Below are 6,919 nucleotides of genomic sequence, written 5' to 3'. Positions count from 1 at the left end.
ATTTGATAATTGATCTTGAGGACAAAGCCATGGAGACAGCTAATAACAATCTGCAGTAAAATGACAACAAGGGAAACATTAAGACTCCATTAAGAAGAAAGTATGATCTGACACATGGATATCCCTTGATGGCATTTTTACAAAGTTCATGGCTTATGCTGCAAATGTTGTTTTACAGACCTCATTTATAAGGAACTATGTGCAATGCATATAATATACAAGTATTTTTTTCCGATGAACTATGTGGCAAAAGGCAATTAATTAGATAATTTTCAAGAGAAGAAATGAAATGACAAAAACTAAGGGTCAAATGTTCATTTAAAGAATTGGTTACTGCATCAAAATCAAAACTGAATTGTTTTGAATTATGTTTATTCAAAAATACTTTAATACAAACATGAAATAACATCACAATACATTATTTTTCTAGTTCTCTTCTGTGATACACACAATGTATTCAGGCATATTATTAAGTAAAGAGCAGTTCTTGATACTTTACTGCAATATTGAAGAAAAGTCATATCAAAGTTAGATTCAGTATGATACTGTCTCTATATAATGCATAAAATGGACACTGAGAATTCTTAACAGCATATTAAAACAACCATTCTCAAAATCAGTGTGTTATTTGTATACATTGACATGTACATTGGACCCTCGATAATCTGGAAACCTTCGTTCCCAGCCTAAACCGCCCAGATTACAAATTTTCTGGACTGCCGAATTTCGTGTACCCTAGTCAATTTTGAAATTGTCATGTACAAGTTACTCTCCTTGACCTTGTAAATCAATGATCGGTTTTTATGTTTATGTACTAAAATAAATACTTTTTTTGTTATGTTTTAAAGGTTTTTTTTCCCATTTAATTATGTTAAGAATATGAAATTAACGTACATGTAATCACACATTATTGGCAACTTGTTGTTAATGTCACATTACTTACAACTGTTTGTACATATATTGGTAACAAGATCAGAAACAGTTGTAAAAACATTTGATAGAGGCATCAACTAAATGGAACAACTAATGGGCTATGTCACCAGAAGCGTTAAACTTTGTGTCATTTTTGTGAACACACTGCACAAAGTCAACAAGTAAACTGTTTAATATGTTTCTGTTGTAGCAAATAAATGAATGTCATTCCATATACAATGTACTTATATGGCCGTGTCACAGATGTGAAACATTGAAATATACATTGTAGTAATGATAACTCAGGCGTGATGATGGGTAAATAAATTATCAGTTTATATTATAAATGTAGGATATTTCTATATATATCTAAATGCAAAGTTACTCGACACTCGCTAATTGTCATCACTTGATGTTTTGCAACATTACAGTCAATGGGACAGAATTGTAGTTCTGATAATGACCGTCTGTCAGAACATATATAGTGTGTTTCATTCAAGCCAAGAAAATTATTTTTGTTTGTATGAATTTTACAACAAAACAGAAAGACTAACATGTGAGTCAGTCTGTGAAGTTAAAAGTTTAAACACCTTCTATCTCTCCACAGATTAATAACAATCGGCAGTATGTCAAATGGTGAAAACTCTTTCCAAAGTTGCAAATATACTGGATTTACTTTTTTGTATTTTTGTGTTTTAATTGGCATTACGAAACAATGCGAATGAGAAGCGCCAACCCATATGCTTGTTGTCCAGAGCTACATGTATGCTGTCGCAGCTAGTTTAATATATGCCTGGTAGTCATCCTTAGAATCATTTCACTGCTTCCAAAGTAATCCTGATAATCTCCAGTCTTCAACAATTATGAATCTGCTTCAGATGACTAGCCAATGAGTCCTGTAATTATAAAATTTAACATATATATCAATATTCTTAATTTGTTATAAAAAAGTTACAGAAATCATCTAACAATGACAAAAGGAAGAAACTGGACTCATGTACACAAGTACTTTGAGTTAAAGATGCTCCACCGCCGACAGAGTATAAATGATATTCATCATTTGAACAATAATTAGTGTTTAATCGTGTATGCATAAGTCTAATTAACACAAAAAATAATATAAAATAATTAATTTTGCCTTTGGGTCAAGCGCAATCAGTACTTTATTCCATATAGGATATATAGTGCTACAGAATTTTTTCGGGATGCAATTAATTATTTTATTTATATTTTTAACTTGAAGTGAAATTGGAGCTCAAACTTTTCAACGGCGGTAATGGTGTAAAGTAAGTAACTTTTGTAACTGAAGAAAAATACTAAATTGTCTGCTGCCATTTTTGATAGTGAAAAAATACCATTTGTCAGCGGTGAAGCATCTTTAATATATTATAGCATCATAATTAATTTGTCTCCTATACCTGATACACATTGATAAAATACAATGTTTTTTACTGTTAGCAAAACTTACTTTAAACCAAATACTGTAATATTGAGCAAGTGTAAATTTACCATGTATTACAGTGCACAGGTTATTGTTTATTTTGGTAAGTGTTATTATAAATTCTCTGAATCCATGAAGTTATATATGTAGTGACTGTTTAATCGATGTTTTAAGTTCATACCGCCAATTTCGAAATCCCAGATATCAATTGTCTTAAATAAATCTAGCATTACAATTCTTCTATTTATCTAAAGAAATTCTGTATTCACATGTGTATTACACACATATATACGTATTGTGTATGGATCTATATCATGCATTGTTTTGCCTACAAATAAACACATGCTTTGTGATGTTTATAGACATATTGACAATCTGGTAAATTGACTCTATGCATTAATATTAAATTTGATGTCATCGCATTAGAAAATAATACCAAAAATGAATCTTGTCAACTGCTAATTATATAACAACAAACTACTTCAAATTTAAAGTGATATTCAATTTTGTTGCGTTGTAATAAAATAAAACGTCGATTATATGGATGTTAGCAGGAATTCACACATACTCATGATGTTGTAAGTTCACTTAATGTGCCGATGTTTGTCAAATAGTTCATATAATTATAATATGCCGACCCATGGCATAGGCGTGATAGGCAAAGAAGCAAAACGAAATGAAACTTACGATTTTCACTGCTTCTGTCTCCAAATACGAAAAGAATTCCGAAGTTTACTAGCAAGGTGGCTTGCAACATGCAGTGTTCAAATATTCTTCGGTGTTTTTCTGATATGAGAATGTATTTATTACGCTCGATAATTAAATGGAAAATATCTCTTGACTTGCAAGTTTACATCACAGGTCCGCTTTGCGTGATGACGTCTTTGTTTACATTCGGCCGTTTACACTATTGCTGAGTGTCACGATATTTCATTGTATCTGTATCCGTGTATTAAATATTCCCTCGTTAATGAAAGGATGCGTTAGTTGACAATCCGTGCGAAATGATAAGGAGCCAGCGTAACTCAGAATTTATCGTGTTTTGTTAGCTTCTGCATAGATCACCCAGACGCTTGATGCGTACGTAGTTAACAAGCGTCTGTTTGAGTGAGACTTGGTTAAATTCAGTGGGCCATCGTAATGACATGATCACAATACGAACGTACCTGTTCTCCAAAATGACTATCAATATAATACATGTAAAAACAAACAACTTTTGTATCTTTCTTACGTCGGGATGAATTAAAAAATTGTCATTACATAATAGATTATGAATGTATACATCAAACTACAATTAGTTACTTACATACCAAAATCCTGACAATTCCTTTATTTAGTGTTTACCCAAACCGGATGATTACATATATATGCAAATGCGGGCGAGAATTAGGCCACCGATCGCTACCACTGATGCAAATTATCCTCACTATTTTTCAATTATAGACGTTCATGTTATAGTTTTTGTAGACATGTTTGAAACTATTCTATTTAATGAAATACCATAGAAGTTGTTTAACTGCACTATGGCAGCATATTTGTTCTAGGAAGAGGAAAAGAGAAAAAATCGCATGCAAATGAGAGGTCAATCGCATTTAAATTAGTGGGTCATCCGGGCCGTAGCAATACTGGAAAAGCAAGCTTTTTCAGTAAAAATGATATAGAATGATTAATTTTGCTTTTGTTGGCTGCTCAATCAGTGTTTTATTCTATATGGGACATATATAGTGCCATGAATTTTTTTTTTGAACGCAAGGAATTATTCTTATCATCTTTATCTTGAAGTGAAAAAAGAAGCTCAAACTTTTCAATGGTGGTAAAAGTGGTATGAAGTAAGTAATTTTTGTAACTGAAGAAAAATACCAATTGTCTGCTTTTGTCAGCAAGCATGTTTAAATTGTCTTTATAAATCTTAACTAACCATAAAGGCTTCAAAGCTCTGTAAGGTTCTGTCTTAAAGAGTCATTATATTCCCCTTTAGGGTTAAGTTTGGTAAAAAATTATGATATTACATGTGTACTAACAAATTCATTAATCTCCACATTCATATAAGTTCTAAAGAGAACAATAGTTACAATAATGAAAAGAGTTTCTTTTGTTGTTTTCAGGAGAGCTAGAAAAGTCAATTAAAGTTCTGAAGTTACGTTTTACTAATGTCGATAGGCCAAATAGACATAGAGCCTAAAGGCTGATAGATGAGGATGTTTGGATTTCTTCTGGGACTGATGACTGGATCAGGACATGATTCCCGAATGTACTTACAGATAGATCTACATATCTAGGATTAAAGATTCAGAGGCTGCCATTGATAAATTGACATTTACATCATTTACTTATCTATAAAGGCCTTAATGTCATTCTATATTTAGTAAAAAATCAACCTTTCGGCAGTATACTTGGAATATTCTATCAATTTAACTCTGTAATTCTGAAGAATCTTTTCTCCCTTAATTCTCAATTTCAGATGTAAATTTTACTTTTGAACATGGCAATCATGCAGCCTGTTGTCATTAAAGTCACCAAAAAAAATCGAAGATGACATTTGAGTGTAATGTTGGTGATGCCTGTGTGTCTGTTGGTATACCGTGTGCTCTAGGAGCCTACACTACAGGTAAACTCCACTAAAACATTGATAGCTCTGGCGTCAAATAAATACAGGTCCGCACAACTACCACATATACAACAAACAAATCTGTGCTTCAGGTTTACCACTTTTTGTCTCCTACATGTCTGATGAATTCTTTTAGTTAAACAGATTTTTTCTTTAATTTCCGTAACCAAGATTTTAAAATATGTACGCCTCAAACATGTAGTTAGTTTCTTAAAGGATGTAAGGCTTGAAATGAATTTTCTAAAGGATATAAGGCTTGAACTGGATCTGAAAGTGATTAGGAAAGAAATTAGAATAAGAAAATTGGCTGATATTAACCAATCAGATCTCTTGTTACATATCCCAGAGACACCATGATGTCTGTGACCTTTGGACCTATGTGTAGGCCTGAAAACCTAAATCAGCTAGTCCATGTGGGATCATCTGAAGGTTAGAGCTTGATTAGAGAAACAACATTACATATCCCATTCTGTACTACAGGGACAGGTTTAGGATTAAATGGTACAGAAGAAGACAAATGTGAACATTTAGACTGCTTACATGTGCTCAATATCCTTTCTTCAAGGTCAAATGTCTACAGCAAGGTGAACTAATTAAAAATGTCTCTGAATGTGCGTTACCTACTTATATATTGGAGCTGGCAAACTTTACCACCATTGCAAGAGGTCAAATGGGCTATTACAGTCATCTGACTGTAAACCAAATACAACATAAAGTAGAAGTGAAGTAAACAGTAACTCTTATTTGATCACTGAGACCTTGAACACAAGTCAAGGTCATTCATATGAACAAACTTAGAAGCCCTTCATCCCAGCATGCTACAGGCCCAATATCAGGTGTCTTGACCTCTTATTTATTCACAAGAAGCTCTTTGAAAGAATTTAGCTTATTTGACCCCTATGACCTTGAATGAAGGTCAAGGTCATTCATTTGAACAAACTTGGTAGCTCTTCATCTCAGCATGCTACAGGCCAAGTATCAGTAGCCTAGGTATTTCAGTAAATACATTACAATATCTACAGCACCATCATCTCAAAGCTCTGTTAACTCTCTAGTCTGAATCTCAACAATGTGGCTTTTAGTGGAAGTGATGACATCATGTCGTGACGAGAAGAATTTTACCAAATTAATGTTATGGTATGGACAGATTTACGGTTATGGTTGATCGTGATACATCTCGATTTACATACAACTCCTACCAAACTCAGATGATTCAGGAAACCAATTTTTTCTCTGCACCATAATTTTGGTATTTCTTTGTAATAGCTTATCCTATTGTGTTACCGCACCGTAATGCACTCCTTCATCCCTGTACCATGGATGTCATTGTGTGTTCTGATTGCAAAGCAATGCTTGATACAGGGCCCAACACTTTACCCTGATCTAGTGATGTACCATTCCATAATTTTACTGAGAAGAAAATCTGTCTTACCTCTGGAGAAAATTGTCTACAGAATCCGATTCACAGTCTATTCCAATCTCATCTGTAAAGAGATAAAATCTTTTTTTAGATGTCCGGGAAATTTTTACTTCAATATGATAAAAAGCGGCCAAAGTAAATATTCCACCTTTATAAACTTCTGGAACTCTCAAAGGAGACAATGATTTACACTCCGCCATTCACACATGTAGTATACGTAATGTCATGATTCAGAATCTGTATACGACCAGTTTATAAAGGCAGGTATTGTAGATTTCTGGTGAGATGCATTACGACTAAAAGGTGATCACTGTACTTTGTCAAATCACAATCTAGTCAATTGCTTGTTTTCCTTTAAAATCAAATATTTTTATTGCCATCCAACACAGCTTATTGTTTAAATAATGAGATTTCTGGTGAGATGCATTACGACTAAAAGGTGATCACTGTACTTTGTCAAATCACAATCTAGTCAATTGCTTGTTTTCCTTTAAAATCAAATATTTTTATTGCCATCCAACACAGCTTATTGTTTAAA

General features: G+C 33.1%; 1 long non-coding RNA gene across 1 annotated transcript; it reads right to left on the bottom strand.

Annotated features, from left to right (window-relative positions):
* Positions 1–355: 355 nt before the first annotated feature.
* LOC138317614 (uncharacterized) lies at positions 356–3,686 on the bottom strand. The gene is made up of 2 exons (XR_011207778.1): positions 3,041–3,686; positions 356–1,808 (listed from the first exon to the last, which is right to left on the bottom strand). It is a non-coding gene; the product is annotated as an uncharacterized lncRNA (long non-coding RNA).
* Positions 3,687–6,919: the final 3,233 nt, after the last annotated feature.

This window comes from Argopecten irradians, chromosome 3 (genome assembly GCF_041381155.1).
Source record: "Argopecten irradians isolate NY chromosome 3, Ai_NY, whole genome shotgun sequence".
NCBI lineage: Eukaryota > Metazoa > Mollusca > Bivalvia > Pectinida > Pectinidae > Argopecten > Argopecten irradians.
Note: the sequence above shows the minus strand (reverse complement) of the source record. Positions and strands in the feature narration are given on the sequence as shown.